A 19,348-nucleotide genomic window follows, 5' to 3' on the forward strand; every position below is an offset into this window, starting at 1 on the left:
AATAGGACTGTATGTCAGCCTTTTTGTATAAATTAAGCTTCCTGGAAAGTTTTAGGTTTGAAGTCCTTACCAATTACGAGAAATAACTAATTCTTTATTGCTATGTTTAGCAACAGTTCTCCAGGTCTTGGGCTATTTTTAGACCGTCAACACAGACAGTACAGCTTCGTCAATCCCCGCGAGAAGGAAATCGCTCACCGTGCTTCCACGTGCAAAACGTAGTGATATCGACACGCCAGATTAGCGCGGTAGCCTATTGTGCTAAGCAGGAAAGCGCGCTTTTCTGTATTCTTGTTAACTTCGCAATTTCCGGAAAACATCCACTTTCACTTTGAGACTGTTCTGTTTACATTCGACACTATCAACACCACTTTGCAATACTGAAATAATGTTTTCTGTGTTCGAAAGCTACAGCCAATCGTTATTATATCCCCTTAGGTACAGTTTTATAACATTATTGGCACATGTAAACAATATGAATTAATTAATGAACGCTACGTATATGGCAGCAAAGTGCAATTCTGTTCTCTTTGTTGTAAGCTCTGTGCGAACGCGTATGTGGGTACATGTGTGTGTGTGAGAGCTTCTCTGTGTGTAGGGGAAGGGCTCCTAATATGGACCGGCTCTTAATGTATGGACCACCTCCTGTTCTGACAAACTAACGGCGCTAGAGCGCTCAAAAAAGTTTTATTCGCTGTATTCACCCTCTCTGGATAACTTGCACATGTCAAAACAGTTGCAGAAACAGAAATCTCAAAACCGTTAGGCGTTTTCTCTTTTTTTCACTTTTGGCAGCGTTCACTCTAAATTTTCCGCCTAAAACGGACTCGTTTCTGTCCGCAGCCAAAGCTTTTATCACACAAAACTTGCTATATATGACAGCTAAAACCGTATTTGTTACATTATAGCAGTGTTGACCCCGAGTTTCTACTGCAAACAAAAAATAATAGCAAAATCTCAAAGTATGTGCGAGTCCCCTAATATGGACCACCTTCAACAAATCGAAGAAAATAAAAGCTAAAGGCTACTTTCATTAATTCATTAATAAGCTTGCTGGAAATAACCTATTACTAGCCCTCGAGATTTAAAAAAAATGCAACAAAGTTGCAACAAACGTGGAAGTTGATAATTTCACTTATTTTCACCCTGTTTTTGATAAGCTTCTTTAGTTTCCTGGTGTGCTTCAAATAATGCTCTCATCAACCCGAAACAGATAAATCTAGAGCATATTTTAATTAGGCTGACTTGTACACTAAGTTGTATCATGTTATTTTGATATATAGGGGGCTTTTTACAGTGATTCGTGAAGGCCGCTTCACTAGTCCATATTAGGCGCCCAGGCTCCTAATATGGACCATTTGTGATTTTTTTCTGTATTTAATTTTTGCTGAATGTCTATCAAAGCTATTTCACTCTAATTAGGCCTAACGGTTAACCTAACAGAGAAGGACTACCAAACACAAAATGAAACTTCTTCGCAAGAAAACAAGCTAGTTATCAGCATGAAACAAAAAGTGGTCCATATTAATATACGTAATTATGTGTGTGTGTGTGCTCACACACGTGTGCGTCCTTACGTGCGCGGGTGTGTGTGTGAGCGTTATCGTTCTTTACCGTCCATGATAAGTAAAGATTTGGTGCGTTGTGTGTGTATGCGTGTTTGCACCACGTACAAGTGTATCACAACCGAACTAGAGAGAGGCTTTATTACTGGGAACTCTTCTCTTTCGCTTTACCAAACAAACACACACACACACACACACACACACACACACACACACACACACACACATGTAAACACGCACACATGCGCGAGCTCACACGCAAGCAAACACACACATACACACACACACACACACACACACACATACTCAAACATGGGCGCGCGAGACTAACGTGAAAACCATAAATAAACTTTTTTTTGTTTTATGCAAGTCAGTTACAAGTGCACTCAAAAATGTTTAATTAGAACATTGAGCTGCAATCCCAGTCAGCCTTTCCTGAGAAGTAAGGAGCACTCCAATGGCGCATCATGCGAACACAACTCGAAAAACAACGAAAAAAGATACTATGCTCAAGGAACGCACAGGTTATGACGTAAAATACTTTCAATGACGAAGCTTTTAGTCAAACGTTTTGAGTAACAATCTACCCATGCTTAAACCTATGACAAACATATTTGTTTTCTAAAATGCAAGTGTGCACAAACAGCGCAGAAAATAAGAGATATCATGAAACAATCGAAAAGGTATATCAATCGAAGGAAAGTAGGCCTAACAATATATTAACAGTCACATTGAAATGAAAAGAGGTCAACAAACAACAAACAAACAAACACATATGTATGCAAATTATCATGCAGCAGCCATTACTATAGCTGTCAAACAATATTCAAAACATTACTCTAACTGAGAACTAATATGATAAAGAGAGAGAAAGCGAGAGAGGGAGGGAGAGAGAGACAGGCATACAGAAAGACAGACGAGTAGACAGACAGGCAGATAGACAGACATATATATTAGCTAGCGAACTAGTGGGTCCGTGCGGTGAGCTAAAACAAAAACAAAAACAATGTTAACACTTTAATAGATGTCTTAATAATGCATGCATGCATTAGTTTGGTATGAAAAAAGAACTAGCGATCAAGACACATATGAAAATTGTTAAACATGACTTGCAATTTAGACTCTTGGTTTGGTGCTTTTACTGCAATTTCTAATGTGTTTGAAAATGACCAGCGAACGCGTGGTAGGTTGCTAGTTACAAGCTTAGTTACAAGGAAAAGAAGAAGAAGACAAGTCGCGTAAGGCGAAATTACTACATTTAGTCGAGCTGTCGAACTCGCGGAATAAAACAGTACACACTGTATTTTTTTCACCAAGACAAAACAGCTTCGTCCATCCCCACGGCAAGGAAGTCGCTCACTTTTCAAGTGCTAAACGAAGTGAAATTGACTAGCCGGTATTGCGCGGTAGCGTCTGTTGGGCTAAGCAGGAAAGCGCGCTTTTCTGTATTCTTTTTAACTTTCTGAGCTTCTTTTTTTTTTTTAATCCAAACACAACATAATCATCTATATGTTTTTGCAATCAGGAAAAAATAAAGAATAAGATGAAATAATGTTTGGATCGATTACTTAAATTTTAATTTTAATTAGCAATATGAGATTATTAATGACCAAACTTATTTATTATGTTTTAAGCTTCAAAGCTGAAATGCAATCCCATAGTCCGGGCTTCGTCGAAGATTGCTTGGCTAAATTTTCAATAAATTTGATCGAAAAATGTGGGTGTGACAGTGCGGCCTCAACTTTCACAAAAAGCCGGATATGACGTCATAAAAGACATTTATCAAAAAAATGAAAAACAATTCTGGGGATATCATACTCAGGAACCCTCATGTAAAGTTTCATGAAGATCGGTCCAGCAGTTTTCTCTGAATCGCTATATACACACACACACACACGCACACACGCACACATACACCACGACCCTCGTCTCGATTCCCCGTCTATGTTAAAACATTTAGTCAAAACTTGACTAAATGTAAAAAAGATTGTCTTGCCGTATCCTAGTCAAAAATGCATTTCACGTACAGTTTGCCTTTAAGGATACTTACCTATGAGGTAGTGCGGTCCAACGTCTACTTGGGGTCCTACTTCAGACATGAGGACAGGCAGAGGGAAGTGGTGTTCGGCTGACCACTGCTTCATGCCACTGGACGCTGGCCTGAAGTTGGCGTTAGACGGGTCCACGAAGTCACTTGGGCTGTTAACCTGCGCACACCCAAACAATCACGTCATGTGAGTGATTATGATTCTTTTGATCCGCAAGATCAACGCGAAGCCTGATTTGTACGGTGCAGAATTAAATAAACATTCACGCATTCGTTCTAAAAAAAAAACAAAATAACACAGAAACTTACAGAGAGAGAGAGAGTGAGAGAGAGAGAGAGAGAGAGAGAGAGAGAGAGAGAGAGAGAGAGAGAGAGAGAGAGAGAGAGAGATCATTGTTCTGAAAACTGTCATCTGAACCCTCAAGTCATTTCCTTTCTTTTTAGTGTTAGTTGTGAATCTCAGTGTCGCTCTATCTTTATGGAAGAATCTTTGACCTGGGAAAAATAGGAGATTTTCATCATGTGGAAGAAGTTTTAAACACCACGTAATTCAGAGGAACATGCGCTGTACCATTAGTAGGCCTAACTAGCAGACGATTTGTGGCGATCGTCTGCCAGCCTCGGGAGGATGTGGAGATTGATGCGCGCACATCTATCACTTCCGCTTCCGAGAGACGTAGTCATGCTCGCAAGCTTGCCATCTTCGTATATCTCCCCAGCTGCACCCTACCATTGCTGGTCACATTCTGAGTAGTCTCTAACTGTATTCCCCGTGTTCTGGAGAGACTTTTGCATATAATTAGACCATCTGTTAACTTTACTAAATCAACAGTCTTAGTGCTCTCTGTGCAGATTATGAATGTTTAGAGGAATGAACTTCTTTAACGGACACGGGTCGCATCCGTGTAATTGAGCGACTTACTTGGTAGTTATCGTGTAGGTCAATCCAGTCTTTGCGGTCACAAACATGGTCCCAACAGTACAGCCATGCTTTGCGGGGCTGGTTGAAGTAGATGTTGTTAGCCAGTACATTACCTGTTCACGAAATTACAGTTATACTGTAAGACATTTAAGACATTTTTAGAACTTCAGCGAAATTTTGCAGTTACCAATATGGTTAGTTAGTTAGTTAGTTAACTGTTGCTTAAAGGGTCCAGCGGACCATTTAGGCCAAATTAGGACCCCACAAGTTTAACATTGCACAACTTTAAATTAAACCAATTTTAAAAACAAAGTCAAAAAACAAAGTCAGGAACGTTACCCGAAGGGAACACAAAAGTTAAGTCGAAACCCTACGTGTCAATGAACTTTAAAATTCAAATCTTAAAATAAAGGCCAGACTCCCTTAAAGGCACAGTAAGCCTCCCGTAAACCATCACAGAGCTCCCCGAGCGTCTAAATACAGTACAAGCATACTTCCATTTGAACGCTCACCGAACGGGAACATCCTGGCTGCTTTCTGTCGAGCGTGAGACATTTTCAAAGAATTTATTTTCGTAGACTTGTTCCGTTAACAACAACGGCGCCTCGTTTTTGCGCTAGACCTAACTTTTAAAATCTAAATAATAAATTGACAGCTTGTTACACAAACTATCTTTAATCATAAAAGAATTCGTTTTTCATCAAGACAAGATCAGAACAATTCGAAGTTGTGAAAGTTTAAAAAAAGAAAAGCCCGGAAGCAGGGTCACGCAAGGGTCGTAGCAGACGACGGCCGGTTTATCAGTGCAAATCGCCGTTCCTCTCAACAGTCAAAAGCCATCGCTAGAGTTCTTGTGAACCACAGCCGTTGTTTCGTGCATAAAAAAACGTGCTATTGTAGATAAGCTCACGTCGAGTCGCATTCAAATGACTAACTATGACGACTGCATTGTGAAAAGGGAAAACTGGATCACACGGGTTCACGATGGCTCAGGGGTAAGATAAACCACGCAAAAATAAATTCTTTGAAAATTGTTCGCTCTTTACGGAGGGCACCTAGGATGTTCTCAATTGGTGAGTGTTTAAATGAAATGGTGTTTGTACTGTGTGTAAAAGCCTGACCGTATCTGTGATGGTTTACGGGAGGCTTACTCTGCCTTTAAATATCCAAAGAGAGCTGTAGAGCTGGTCTCTATAAAAATCTGTTTCAAATAGAGGAGTCAAAATACTTTACTCGCAAATCATATAAATCATTGCATTCAGTGAGGAAATGTATCACAGAAAAGCTATTATCACAGGCGTCGCACCATGGTGCTTCATCTCTTTTGAGCAGGTGCACATGAGTCACATAAGTGTGACCAGTGTGCAACCTAGCCAAAATACTCTCTTCTTTTCTATTTGAAGCTATCAAAGGCAAGGGCTTTGATAGCTCAGGACGTATCTTGTAGAGTTTATTTTCTTTGCAGGCAGACCAACGGTCTTGCCATAGTTTTACACTGTAAAAAAAAGGGTCTTTCGACGAAGGTCGGTGAAAGGGACTGATTGTTCAGGAAGCGGTGGAACCGCCATCTCCAGAGCCCTTTTTGCTGCCTTGTCAGCGGCAATTTCGTTACCTTGTATGCCCGTATGACTGGGCGCCCACATAAAATGTATAATCTTGCCTTCAGAAATAAGCTTTGTGTGAAGGTCGTGAATGTCGATTAAAAAAGGATGAGTGAACTTTCTGGATGAAATAGCTTCAAGAGCTGAGAGCGAGTCCGATACAATCAGAAAAGACGAATGTGTCGACTGATAGATTAATTTCAATGCCACGATGATGGCCCTAAGTTCCGCCGAATATACCGACGAACCGTTAGGAAGCCGTAGCTGAAGTGGGTGTTGTAATTTCTTGCTAGAAACTGCTGCAGCTGCAGCTGAATCATCCTTTAGAGAGCCATCAGTGAAGATAAATTCATGCTCTGTGTATAAATTTGGAACATTGCTGTAAAAAGAGCTGCCGAAAGACAGTGTCTGAAGTTACATTCTTCTTGAAAGAGGTTAGGGAAAAATTTACGGTTGGGTTTTCCAATTTCCAGGGTGGAGTGTTTGTGGTCAAAGGATCGTCACAAACAGAGTCAATATCTATGACAGCCTTTTCACACTCAGAAAGCATACGTATGCCAAAAGTTGGTGTTTCGTTAGGTTTGGAAAGAAATTTGTCCTTCAAAGTAACACATTCATGGGCAGGATTTTCAGGGTTTGCTTTTAGCTTTAGGTAATAGTTCATAAAGAGCCGAAGTCTACGGATCTCCAAAGGAGGTTCTCGAGCCAGACTCAGCATACAAACTATCTACTGGTGTTGTGCGGAAAGCACCCAAACAATTCTCAGACCCTGGTGATGGATTGGATCCAAAACTTTGAGGATATTTCTTTTGGCTGATCCGTAAACAATACAACCGTAGTCCAACTGTGGACGGACAAGAGAACGGTACAGACGTAAGAATGTTGCTCTGTCAGCCCCCCAGTCCGAGTGACTTATGACTTTCAGGATGTTGAGTCCTTTTTGGCATTTTATTTTTAGATATTTGATGTGGGGTAGGAAAGTAATATTGCTATCAAAAATCAGTCCAAGAAATTTGACTTGTTTAGAAACTTTTATTCTGTGCGCGTTTATAAAAAGAGAAGGCTGAAGAACTTGATTTCTTTTCTTGTGGAAATGGATACATTCAGTTTTAGCCAATGAAAATTTGAACCCGTTTTCCTGTACCCAATTTTGAATTTTGGATATACACAGCTGAAGATTCCTTTCAACCCCAGCTAGTGTTTTTCCCTTGGCAGAAATTTGAAAGTCATCAACAAAAAGAGATTTGTCGATGTCAGACTTAACTTTTTTAACGATGTTATTAACTTTAATGTTAAAAAGTAGACCAATATGGTTTCATCAATATCATTGTCAGTATTCTAAAAACAATAATGTAAGTTTATGAAACTTTTGATAATATACAAAACAAAATGTTCATTCGAATTCCGATCTATCGACTCCGATCTATCGGTACATCATTATTGTTGTTCTTTACACATTTAGTCAAATGTTGACAAAATGTTTTCAGATGGACCAGGAATCGACGCGAGGGTTGATAATGTGTGTGTGTGTGTGTGTGTGTGTGTGTGTGTGTGTGCGGGGGGGGTGGGGAGGGGGGGATAGCGAGCGATTCCAAGAAAACTACTGGAATGATCTTCATGTACTTTAATTCTGCTTGAAAAGAAGGCCTCCGGCTTTAGAATACTCAGCAGCCATCAAGTTCTCACCAACAGGGTCTCTGGGGTTGTTCTCCAGAATGTGGACGAGTGTTGGGTACTTCTGTGCCCATATTCCCGTCTTGTAAGGCAGAGTCTGCAAATACATGACAAAAGACCCACCTCGTAATAAAACAAAGCCATTATTAAATGAAATATCAGTCGGTCAATATAGCACCTAAAATCGTTGATTATCCCAATATGTACTTTGGAAGTAAAGTACAAAACATCTTTCGGAGGGTTTTTTCCTGTGTGATCATTTGATTGTTGATTTGTTGACATATCCAGAAGAGAATCTAAGAAATTTCATCACTCTTTTTCTTATGGTTGAAACGTCCGTTACTTCATACTCAAGTTTCAGTCGTTATATTTTAAATTAAACCGTTAAGCCCTATTGCATTACCTATTTCTGGCCTCAGCACTCATTAAAACTTACACCAAAAAGTACCCTTTAAAAGAAGATTATCATTTTTACCATTTTCTGGCTTCAGCACTCATTAAAACGGACAAAAAAAGTTCATTTTAAAAGAAGCTTATCACTAGTACAAGAGGTAGACTCCAGTTTTCAGTATCTTTCAGTTCCACGCAGCATTGTTGATAACATGTTCTGTTTGATTAAGGGTATTCAGCTGGTATTTCCTTGTTTTTTACTACCTATTTTATTCATGTTTTTATTACTTAGTTAGTGGAAGAATCTTTTGTAATGTATGTGTGATGGTGTATGCTTTTAATTAAGCGTTGTTGACTATGAATGTAGATGTAAATGCTTGTATAACTGTGTTTTAATTTTAAATGTGTCAAGCGCAAAGAGCATAATTGTAAAGTTATGATGTTGCGCTATATAAATGCTCATTTATTATTATTATTATTATTATCTCTAGTCCTACGTTGAGTTCTCTTGTCCAGGAAATGACGTGCTCGGGGTGCTTCCTCCCCCTCCAGTCAGTGTGGAAGGAGTGGCGCGTGGCGTTGTAGAAGATGTTGTACTCCACGTTGTTGTCCCGGCCTCCCGCTATGTTCAAGTGACACGTGTTCTGGAAGTATCGCGAGTACATAAGACCTTCGAATAAATCCAATTGACACACCTAAGTACCGGAGACATGCCGTTATGTTTAAAAGACATGTGTTCTAGACATTAAAAAGTGCAAAAGTCCTTCAAGTGTGTTCAAGTGGCAGTGGTTCTTCAACGTTTTGTTCCTCTTTCAGTCTTCTTTATAATTAATGTGATTGTTGATTTGTTTACATATCCCCCTGTTGAATCTTACAAATTTATTCAGCCGTCATTCTGGTGAAAAAAATTATACCTCATAATCAAGTTCCAGATGTTCTCTTAAACATTAAAGATATAGTCTCCGCCAGTAAAAGGCCTTCAGATCGCCCTAAAAGCTTTACCATAAGATTCTGCGTGACGAATAATGTTACCACACAGAAGGACAAACTTAACTTTGCAGAATTAAAAGTTTGGGAAGTTGAATCAATTGTCGTAATATCAAAGGAAAATGCACTCTTGTGATGTGTTCCGTGGGTGATGTCCCTTGATTCGAGACAACATGGCGACTATCAGGGAACGTTTTGACGAATTGGAGACTGACCAGGTAAGTGTCGGATTTGTAGACCACAGGAAATGTTGTTTATAATCAAATAGGGCTTTCAATACAACAGAAATCTGTAAGGCGAGTCATTTCGAACCATTTGGTTGGTATGATCTGATGAGATGGATACCAGTAACTGAGTAAGTTCGTCAAACGGTAGATTCGTCACCGGTCCCCGGTAACTTCGCCACATTAACTTCGCCACAGTAGTCCGAGCGCGGCTGTTATGTAATGGTAATACAACCTTGCACCTTCTCTCTCTCCCCCCTCTCTCTCTCTCTCTCTTTCTCTCTCCCCCTCCCCCTCTCTCTATCCTTTCACAGAGCATATGTGATGTTGTGCGTATTTATTTTGTATCTCTTTTTTCTTTGAGTAGGTGAAGTACACAATATAAAATGGCATTTTCATTCTCTCTCTCTCTCTCTCTCTCTTAAAAATGTGAATCTTGAATCTCTCCCACAAATCAAACATCTGAAAGCATAAGCTCTAAGCATAAACACCCGCCCACCCTGCCGGTAACTTCGTCACCCGTGACGAATCTACCGTGTGACGAACTTACTGGTAGCCGATGAGATCACTTGTTTTCAGCTACTAGAGGCAGTAGAACGAGGACGTCAGCCGGCTTTGCATATGGTTTATCCCACACAAACTTAATACTGACTTTTCCCCTCCCCTCCAAAGTGCTGCTGATCGAACTTTGGATCATTGTAACGCTTGAAATTCGTGGAGAAACATCCAATCGGAAGTTAATTTTGGCTGACGTCTTTCCGATATGGCGATAGCTCAATCAGTGAATGTGTGCAGATCATGGATTGGAAAATCAAGGACTTGCCTTCTGAAATAATTATAAGACTCGGCATTTGCACTGTTACTCTTTTGATAATATATAGATGCATTTTTTTTTTTTAGCTACAATTCATACCACTGGAATAAACACAACAGTAAACTAAAAGTAAAAGTGTGCTTTGCTTGCAAGAGTGAGTAGAACAGAAAATACTAATTATCACACCCATTTTAAAAGCAAAAATTCTACTCGCACTAGTAAAGCTTATGAGAGCTGAATTTTATTTGTTCAATGGGCAGTCGATAGAGAATGAATCATGCTCTTCAAAGTCAAGTGAGCTTTTCTTGATGATAATAGGTTTGATACAGATACTGTAAATTGAGTAAGGATGAAGTATGAGAACTGTAAACTCTTCTCGTTCCGTCTAGGCTATGGAAGTTTCGCTTCCAGCAGAACATGCTGTCCTTACTAGTGCTAGAGGGCGGCAGGAGAGGAAGAGGTGCGGACAGAAAGTGATCTGCTGAGGAACCAATTTGAAGGTAAATCAGGATTAGTTTTAGTCCTTTTCCTAGTACTTTCCATGCACGGGTTCACACACGCATGTATACACAGAATCATGAATGACAATAGCACTTGCACAAATAGTTATATAAGAAATAATAGGGTGAACTTTGATGACAATAACAGAAGATATTATTTTCTTGGGTGAAGAGTGTAATGGGGATTTCACAGTTATAATTATGGCAAGGATAGAAGTGTGCTGTGCATCTGTCTGTCAAAAGGGCCCACCAACATTTTGTTTCCTCTGAAGAGCAATATACCACAGTTGTGTGATATATAATTTTACGTGCAAGAATGCCTTTTGTAAAAAAAATTCCTGATAACATGGTGAGACACACAGAAATGCAATAGACAACACCCTTGTGACATCATTGTTTATTTTGCTGTCATTAAAATGATCCATTCATTGTTATTATACATTCATCAGAATACTTTCCTATAATTTACATGGAATGTATCCTGTGAGGAAATACACAAGTACAGGTTGTAACAAAACTCTCTCCTCTGAATTGTTTAAGGTTTCAAGGGAAAATGTGCTAGATGTAATATGAGAACATTAGATGAGGTAAAATTTACAAACAATAAAAAAAAAGCAAGTGTGAAAAATCACACGTTGTCAATATAAAAAAATGAATGTGCTTTACAAAACTGTACTTTCTTTTCTTTTGAAATAGTCACTTTAAAATTTAAAAAACACACCATTGTTCATAAGAAATACTTTGCAAGTTTTGCTCATCGTTCAGGTTAGTGGTGTGTTATGACTCGTTTATGCCTGGTTCAAGCAGGCATAGTTGTAAAAATGGGTATTGACTGATTTAAAAGTGAAATAACATTCTTTCCACTTCCAGAAACTTATCCAGGAACCAGGCCAGGAGAAACTCCAAGCCCTAGCCTCTAAATTGTGAAGCTGAATGCTGGCCTTATGACAGTAAGTACCTAATCCTTGTGTGAGATTTGCTCTAAATCCTCTGCAAGTGCAAGCAGACAGTTGCCACAATAAAAATATTTTTAAAAAAAACCTCTGAAATAATTCTGTCTGAGAATAGGGTTAAAATAACAGTTTATAAACATAAATCAGAGAAAGTAACCTTACAAATAAGGGGGCATAAAAAAGAGGGTTTCTGTACAGTACATGGGTACACTGGGCACGAGCTATGAACAGGAAAGGTGTACCAGAATTCAAATGTCTTGGAGAAATGTGTACAAATGAGGCAAAACTCGCCTCTGACAAAATGGATATGATGCAAAACAACATGTTTAAATAATCAAGTATTAGAAGATTATTTCAAGGAGAGGGTGACATATAGTATATATGTGTCTCAAGAGACAATCATGTGCAATTCATTCCAAGAAGCTAAAGATATGTTACAGGTGCCTCTACACAAATATTCACAATGTCCCAGGACAGTCTTGTTTTACTAACCAGTGTCATCACTCATGTACATTTCTTCTTGTTCTTCTGTGTTCGATATAATCTATATTAAATTGCTTTCTGTTTTATATACCTGCCTCAACTCTGTTCTATCATACTGGAAAGCCTGTACCGTCACAGGTGTATATCCCCCCCCTCCCCACACACCAAGACACGCTCTATTACATAAATTACAATTTCTTCTTTCTCATTATTTTCTCCAATTTTCTTAAATTTGGTGCATATCTTTTTTAACAATTTTAATGTTTAAATCTGAATCAAGTTTTGTCACTGAAAGATGATTTTCTGTTTACACTCCAGGATTTCGATGCACTGGTGGTTGGTGCTGGATGAGAGTTTCCTTTCACTTGCTTGGTCCCAGAGAAGCGACGCCCTCGTCCTGGAAGAAGCAGAAGAGGGAGACATCAATAAAACACAACACTATGCTGCTTACAGACAATTTATTTTGTGCAAATATGGTTATTTGGGAGAACGAGTCCAAATAGCCAGATACAGTTAATGTGTGTAGGCCATAAGGAAAAAATGTACACAGGCTATATATGCTCGTCGCCTGTGCTAAGTACAGAGTTGTGTCAAAAGTCATGCATGTTGAAAAGGTGAATTTAGAGCGTAGGTTTAGATCACCCCAAAGAAAAATCACATAAACCAGTCTGGGTGGCCGGGTGGTAACGCACTTGCGCTCGAAAGCGAGAGGTTGCGAGTTCGACCCTGGGTCAGGGCGTTAGCAATTTTCTCCCCCCTTTCCTAACCTAGGCAGGGATGTCGTTAGGCGTCAGGCATAGACCGATTGAAAGGCTCAAATGTCCGATTCACATAGCAGCATGGCGGTCTGATGTCCTATCGTTTTGAACTGAGCGCTGTCATTCTCCGATAAGAACACCATTCCTTCAGACAGCGTGATATTCGATATTTTCCATTCAAGATACACATTGTCCAAAATTGACCGAGCACTCTCGCCTACAGGTGCACTGAGAAAAGTCGCTCTGGATTGGTCTATGCAACGGGCTCACAACGAGGCAAATCGCTTCACGATGGCGACGAAGAAAGCACGATTGCTGCGAGATATGAAAAAAGTTGTACTTCTTAAACTAGTAGACGATTCGGTCAGTGAAATCGTCAGAGAGAATGTAGTTATGATGGGAAATTTAGCTGGGGTAGTCCCTGAACCTTGAAAAGCGGTGGATCCCTCGGGTCACGTCGAAAACCACGCCGAGAAGATCAAAACACGCTACACGGCATCGCAGTGTAAACACCGCCGCCATCTTGGATAACGCGGTGGGCGAGCATATACCAAAGCCGCTCGCCGAGTGCTTCGCGAGCGCTTTCCTACACTGCCCTAAGAAACGGCTTTTTGTCATTCGCACTGCGAGCGACCTGTGGCGAACCGCTCTGGGCAACTCGTCTCTGAAGTCGTGTAGTGCTGATCTTGCGTTTTTGGGAATTCCAAACCGTTTGCGATATGAGCCGTTTGGGTACAACCGTCTGCAGCACACTAAAGTTAGGAGTACGGGAGACAACTCCAACTGACTATAAGTCTTGCGTCTGCTTTTGGTTTCAGTTTAAGAAATTTTGACGAAGCGCATTGAATTATGCCACCGAAATAAAACTGCCAAAGATCAACAAAAGCTGAAGACCTTTGGCTTTTCAACGGCATCCTGTGCTACGTTTCGGTCAAAAACAGGTGAAAACGCGACGAGCGTCACAAGAATGACAGTGCCAATGACAGTGTCGCATTGGAAACTGACACAGCCACGGAAAGAGACGTTTTGTATTTTGGGACTGCTGCCGGAAGGAGACCGTAATATATGGTTTCATCACTGTCAACTGGTTACAGAAAAAATCGTCTGCTCCAGTGAGCGGCGAAACCAAACGGTTGATTATCACGTGACACTTTTGTCATATTTAGAGTTGTTTGCACAGTAAATACAGCCGCGAAAAATAGCTCGCTTGAAACTGTCTTACATATCAATTCCTTTGTAATTTATAAATTACCAAAAAAAACATGAAAAATCATTATCGACGATCTCGAATCTGCTTATTGTTCACAGAACCTACACTGTATATTTACCACTGGGTTACATTTTCATTCCTATTTGCTGATGTGTAAAACTTTTTTTTGTACTGTGCACACTATTTACTCGAGTCAGTAGTTGCGGGTAAAATCTGATCCCTGTTTTGAATTTTGTGGAATCATTTTGCGACATATCGATAAAGTCACGAGACAAAGAACATCAACAAAGACCATATGGGCAATCATGTACATTTTTGCAGGGTGTAACGGAGATCGACTTTGTCTTTATAAGAATAGGAATCACATCATCTTAAACTCTACACATGGTGACAACTGCAACGCGTGTGTCACACAGCATGACAAATAAAAAAGAGCCCCTGCAGTGAATATTCCATGCTTAGTCCTATTTATCAGTTTTGGTGGTGCTGATTCGGCAAATGAAATGTTTTAATTATGTTGTGCTGGCTTGCAGCCCAAGAGAGATATTAAACAAAAGCAAATGTATTTCTTCAGGCCTAACCATCATAATGCCATTATATGATTATATGCATGGTGATCTGTAAACTTTTGTTCTCTGTGCACAATGCATGTGTAAACATTTTGTTGTTCGCAGAACGCAGAACCAATTTCACATTTTAACCCTGAGGCTGGTTGTCGCGACATATGTCGCGCTACTTTCGGTATACTGTCACCTGGTTGTCACGACACATGTCGCGCTACTGGCTGAGTCTGTTTGGTCGGTTCCGATTACCTCCCATGTAGGCGAAAACCTATAATATTATGACCGTTTTTTGTTATTTTTCTCTCTGTTAATTCACCAGTGGCTATGTAACATGTGTTACAGAATTGCACCAGTGTAAGAGTTAACATTTTATTTTTCACTCACATGTTTGCTGAAGTGTACAAATTTTGTTCCATTTAGTGCTGTTTTTTTCCCGTCCCAAGACATATATGGTGATGTGTTCAACTATTGTTCTCTGGGCAAATTTTTTTGCACATTTATGTCCCTCACTTATGTCAATGTAGCCGCTAATTTGTTTAAGTCCAGTCAATCGTACAAACGTTTCATTGTGGGTGACTCGAGCTGTCGGGGTACTGCGACGAGATATCTTTCCCAATTATATGATTGGTGTTATATATTCTTTTACACATTTTAACTAGCATTCATCATCTTGGTTGAACTTGAAGCGTGACAAAATGATTTTGTCACATTGATTGAATTTTCAGACTGTCCACATTGACTGAAATCTAAGAAAAGGGCACAATTTAACGCTGTTTTATTCTTTCCCAATTATATGATTTGTTATTGTTCACAGAACCCACTGTATATTTACCACTGGGTTACTTTTTCATTCCTATTTGCTAATGTGTCAAACTTTTTTTTGTACTGTGCACACTATTTGCTCATTTAATGCTGTGTTTATGTGTTTGTTTCACTCCAGTCACATGTCACATGTGTCATATTTTCTGAGATTTCGGTCAATGTAGCCACTTTTTTTGTTTGGCCGCATTTAGCCTTTCCTTCGTAACTGTCTGTCTTCACCAAGCTGTAGATTCTTGCATTACTAATGGCGAGCAGCTATGCAAGAAAACAAAGAAAGTGTATTGAAGCGCCGAGCCGGGTAAAAAGAAAATATCACTACATTGACCGAAATTTCAGAAAGCGTCACATGTTTGCTGCTGTGTAAATGGTTTGCAGTTCATTGCACATTGAACGCTCCTTTTCTTAGGTTTGATGTTTTATCACATTTTGTTGTTCTGTGTGTGCTAGCGCTTTTTTGGGGTAACTTTGTCGCAATTACTTCTAAATTTAATATGTTACTGTTGTCACTGCACAAGTCATGGCCAATCCACCACTGTGCCCTTTTTTTTATCTCTTCAAATAAATGTATGGCATTTTGTTCTGTAGGCGCTTGCCATTGCACATTGAACACGTTTTTGTTGTTGCTTATTCATAATTAACTCTGTAATTAATGAAGAAGAAAAAATCCCGTGCGGAGCACGGGTATTACTAGTAAATTATAATACATTACATAAAGCTCTAAATATGTAAAAATATCGGTTTGCCAGACAAGGAAACTCAAGGCATCCTGTCAGGGAGAGAATGAGCTGAACTCATTTTGACCTGAGTTCAGGATGATGGTAGAGAGCATAGCAAATTTGAACAAACAGTCCCTGCTTTTGAATTTTTGAAGAAGCACAGGAAAAATGTTTTTTCTTTGTATTTATCTAGACTTTCTACATTTAGAGTTTTTATTCAATCTATCCCGCAACTCACATTTTTTTAACAGTTTCCACAATTTGACTGAACTGATGTTTATTTTAACTTTAATTTGAACTATCATTTATTCGAGTCTAAAAAGTCTGAAAGAGTTACAATGTGTCCTTTTTGCTGATCAAAAACTGTTATTATATGTACCTGAAATTTCAGTAGTTGGGGATGTTTCTCAGGAAGCATTTGCTCATCTTGTAGAGCCTTCAAAGCAGGTCTCCATGACTGCATACCCTAGGTCCCTGGTCATACGACAGCAGCCAAGAGTGCTTATTGACAACATGGTGCAGCTGTGGAAGTAATACAACAATGGCTCTGGGTTATTGAGATCTCTCAAACAGTGAAATTTAGAATCCAGACACTAGTTTCATGTTTTTCCCCCTTAAACTGTTCAGAGAGAATGTGTGGCTGTGGTCTTGAGATTTACATCAAATAAAATTGAACAATGCTCTTGTCAATTGAGTATATTTGTGTGCATTTGTTGTTTCATTTATTAATAATAATAATTGTCTTGTCCTCTAACTGTAACCATTTGTTTCTCCGCAAAAACGCAATAATAAAGAAAGAGACAAGTTATTTTCAAACCAATGGCAGCTTATGCAATCCCGGCCGATTTGCTTATACAAATAAATATTATATACACATGATCTTGATAGAAAACTAAACAAATTAAAAATATGACCACTCACCTGCACTCATTCTACGGCATGTATTTCTTTGAAACTAATTACATAGTCTAAATAACAAATGAAAACACAGGCACACACACACACACACTCTGACACACACACACACAATAAAACATCATTCACTCTTCCATTTCATTTGGTTGAGAGACAGCAATGTGCAAATTATAGATTTATTGACTTACACCGACTCCTCTACAGATGAAATTAAGAAACATCTGACTCCTGCATCACTGGTTGTCGTCCGCCAGTTGCCTTGATAGATGTAGAAGATTGCTGTTCTTGTGTCTTCGCATAGTAACTGGTAAATGAAAAGAAAGGTATGTGTGAGTTTTTGAATATATGCATCTGTGCACATACACATTACATAACATATCATACGCTATGTAAAGATGTAATTTTCTCCACATGATTTACACAAAGAAACCATGAAGAGCGTATGACTACATTTTAGGCCCCCTGCTATTTTATTTAATAATAGTTGGGAGGTACAGAACTCCTTCAGTCAAAGCATGGAGCGCCTCCTGCCAACTTCTCAAAAGATTGTAACACCTTCCTGGCTGAATAATTTGACAAATGTATACAAGTATTGAAGCAGGGAGTAATATATTCCTTTTTATATGCAGCTTACCTCACTGGAAGAATATTGAAAAATAAGTACAGGAATGTGATCTATGAGTATGAAATCTGAGAAAATCAGTTCATGAACAGGAGGGAGTCTTTAAATGGGAGTAAATTAACGAGGTTATGAAAACAAATTCTGAATAAACAATGTCTTAAAATGGAAGGTCAAAGGAGTCTGAAAGTGGGGGGTCTTATAAAAGTGGGATCCACTGTATAAACACAAATGAATGATAAATATACAAAGGAACAATCACACCAACACGTACACACTCATCCCCCTAAAAATAAAGCTTATTGTTGCGTACATTCTCCTGTTACTTCTCCAAGTTCTCCTCTTGTTATTTTTTGTTCTCATTTTCTAAAAGAGAACATGATGAATGTATTGAAAATCTGTCTGCATCCTCATGACTGTTCCCGTTTCACTTATGCCTCTTGGCTGCACACCGTCACAGAATCAGCTGTTCCGAGCACAAATCCTGCTCGGCAATGTTTACAAATGATGTCCACGTCATAGTTTATAAATAGCAACAGAAACAATGGTGGCGCTAGACAGTCTCATACACCCGTGTACACAAAGCACAGCCATACATTGTAAGTGATGTTAGACTCGCCTGGCGATAGGTTCTTGGCGTTACCCCCCCCCCCCCCCCACCCCCCCCCCCCCCCCCCCCCCCTCCTAACAGTTTGATTTGAAACTTTCGTTTGAGTTGTTTCTTGACAACAAATCGTACGTGGAATCTGAACGATTTACTGAGGAAGATCTTCGCAATGAACTTGTGTATCGCGGTGAAGAAAATGACAGTTCTGAGTTCGTCAAGTGACGGAATTTACGAAAGTGCACATGGATACATCATACAAACAGTGGCTGGTCCATTTTCGTGAAATGGCAGGACCAGCAAGCATTACTGATTAAAAATGTAATGAGGCTTCGGCCAGGAAAAAGTATAGATCTACACAACAAGAACTTGGATTGTCGTACTTACAAATCTAGCAGGATTTCTGCGAGCGCTTCATCGGCGGATTCTGCCCCAACGGTTACACAAGTTTGTAACATTTTACAGCCTCCTGTATCCATCGTTCCCATTGATATCCTATTAATATGGTTCGCTTCTTGCGTTCTGCTGTAGTGTGTCGTCTGCGTCGCTTCCGTTCAGGTTCTGTCATTGGTTTCCTTTTCATTCTGGACTCAATTTCGTTGAGAAATGAACTAGCTCTTTGCGATACGTCCGGTTCGTCCGCCATTTTTTGCCAGTTGTCATGACAGCAGGCGAAAACCAGTCTTGACGGCCAATTTTAATCTTCAAATGGTGGAGAGCTCGGTCGCGACCAAATGCCAATTTACTCATTTTGATTTAATTATTTAGCATACTTCTGGTGCTTTATTGAGCAAACCGAGCCAGGTGCGTCTTAATTAAGGTACACTAGATTCCCCAAAATCTTCAAATCGGCCCAATTCGGCAGAAAACTCTCCAAGATGGCGGCGTGGACACCCTATCTTTAACGCGCGTTGCCTTATCTGTTTTTGGTAATTTTTCGTCTTAGTAACTATTGAGCTGACAGAAACAGGAACTTTTTAA

General features: G+C 39.6%; 1 protein-coding gene and 1 long non-coding RNA gene across 2 annotated transcripts in view; one reads left to right on the top strand and one right to left on the bottom strand.

Annotated features, from left to right (window-relative positions):
• The window catches only part of LOC138969041 (nudC domain-containing protein 2-like), a 29,919-nt gene extending 12,991 nt beyond the window's left edge, over positions 1-16,928 (top strand). The window contains exons 4-7 of the transcript XR_011456355.1: positions 8,716-9,404; positions 10,614-10,724; positions 11,595-11,674; positions 12,479-16,928. The gene's annotated coding sequence lies outside the window, so the exon portion shown is untranslated. The remainder of the gene's footprint in view (positions 1-8,715; positions 9,405-10,613; positions 10,725-11,594; positions 11,675-12,478) is intronic.
• LOC138969042 (uncharacterized) lies at positions 16,611-19,267 on the bottom strand. The gene is made up of 3 exons (XR_011456356.1): positions 18,755-19,267; positions 17,333-17,448; positions 16,611-16,751 (listed from the first exon to the last, which is right to left on the bottom strand). It is a non-coding gene; the product is annotated as an uncharacterized lncRNA (long non-coding RNA).
• Positions 19,268-19,348: the final 81 nt, after the last annotated feature.

This window comes from Littorina saxatilis, linkage group LG6 (genome assembly GCF_037325665.1).
Source record: "Littorina saxatilis isolate snail1 linkage group LG6, US_GU_Lsax_2.0, whole genome shotgun sequence".
In the NCBI taxonomy this organism is placed as follows: Eukaryota; Metazoa; Mollusca; class Gastropoda; order Littorinimorpha; family Littorinidae; genus Littorina; species Littorina saxatilis.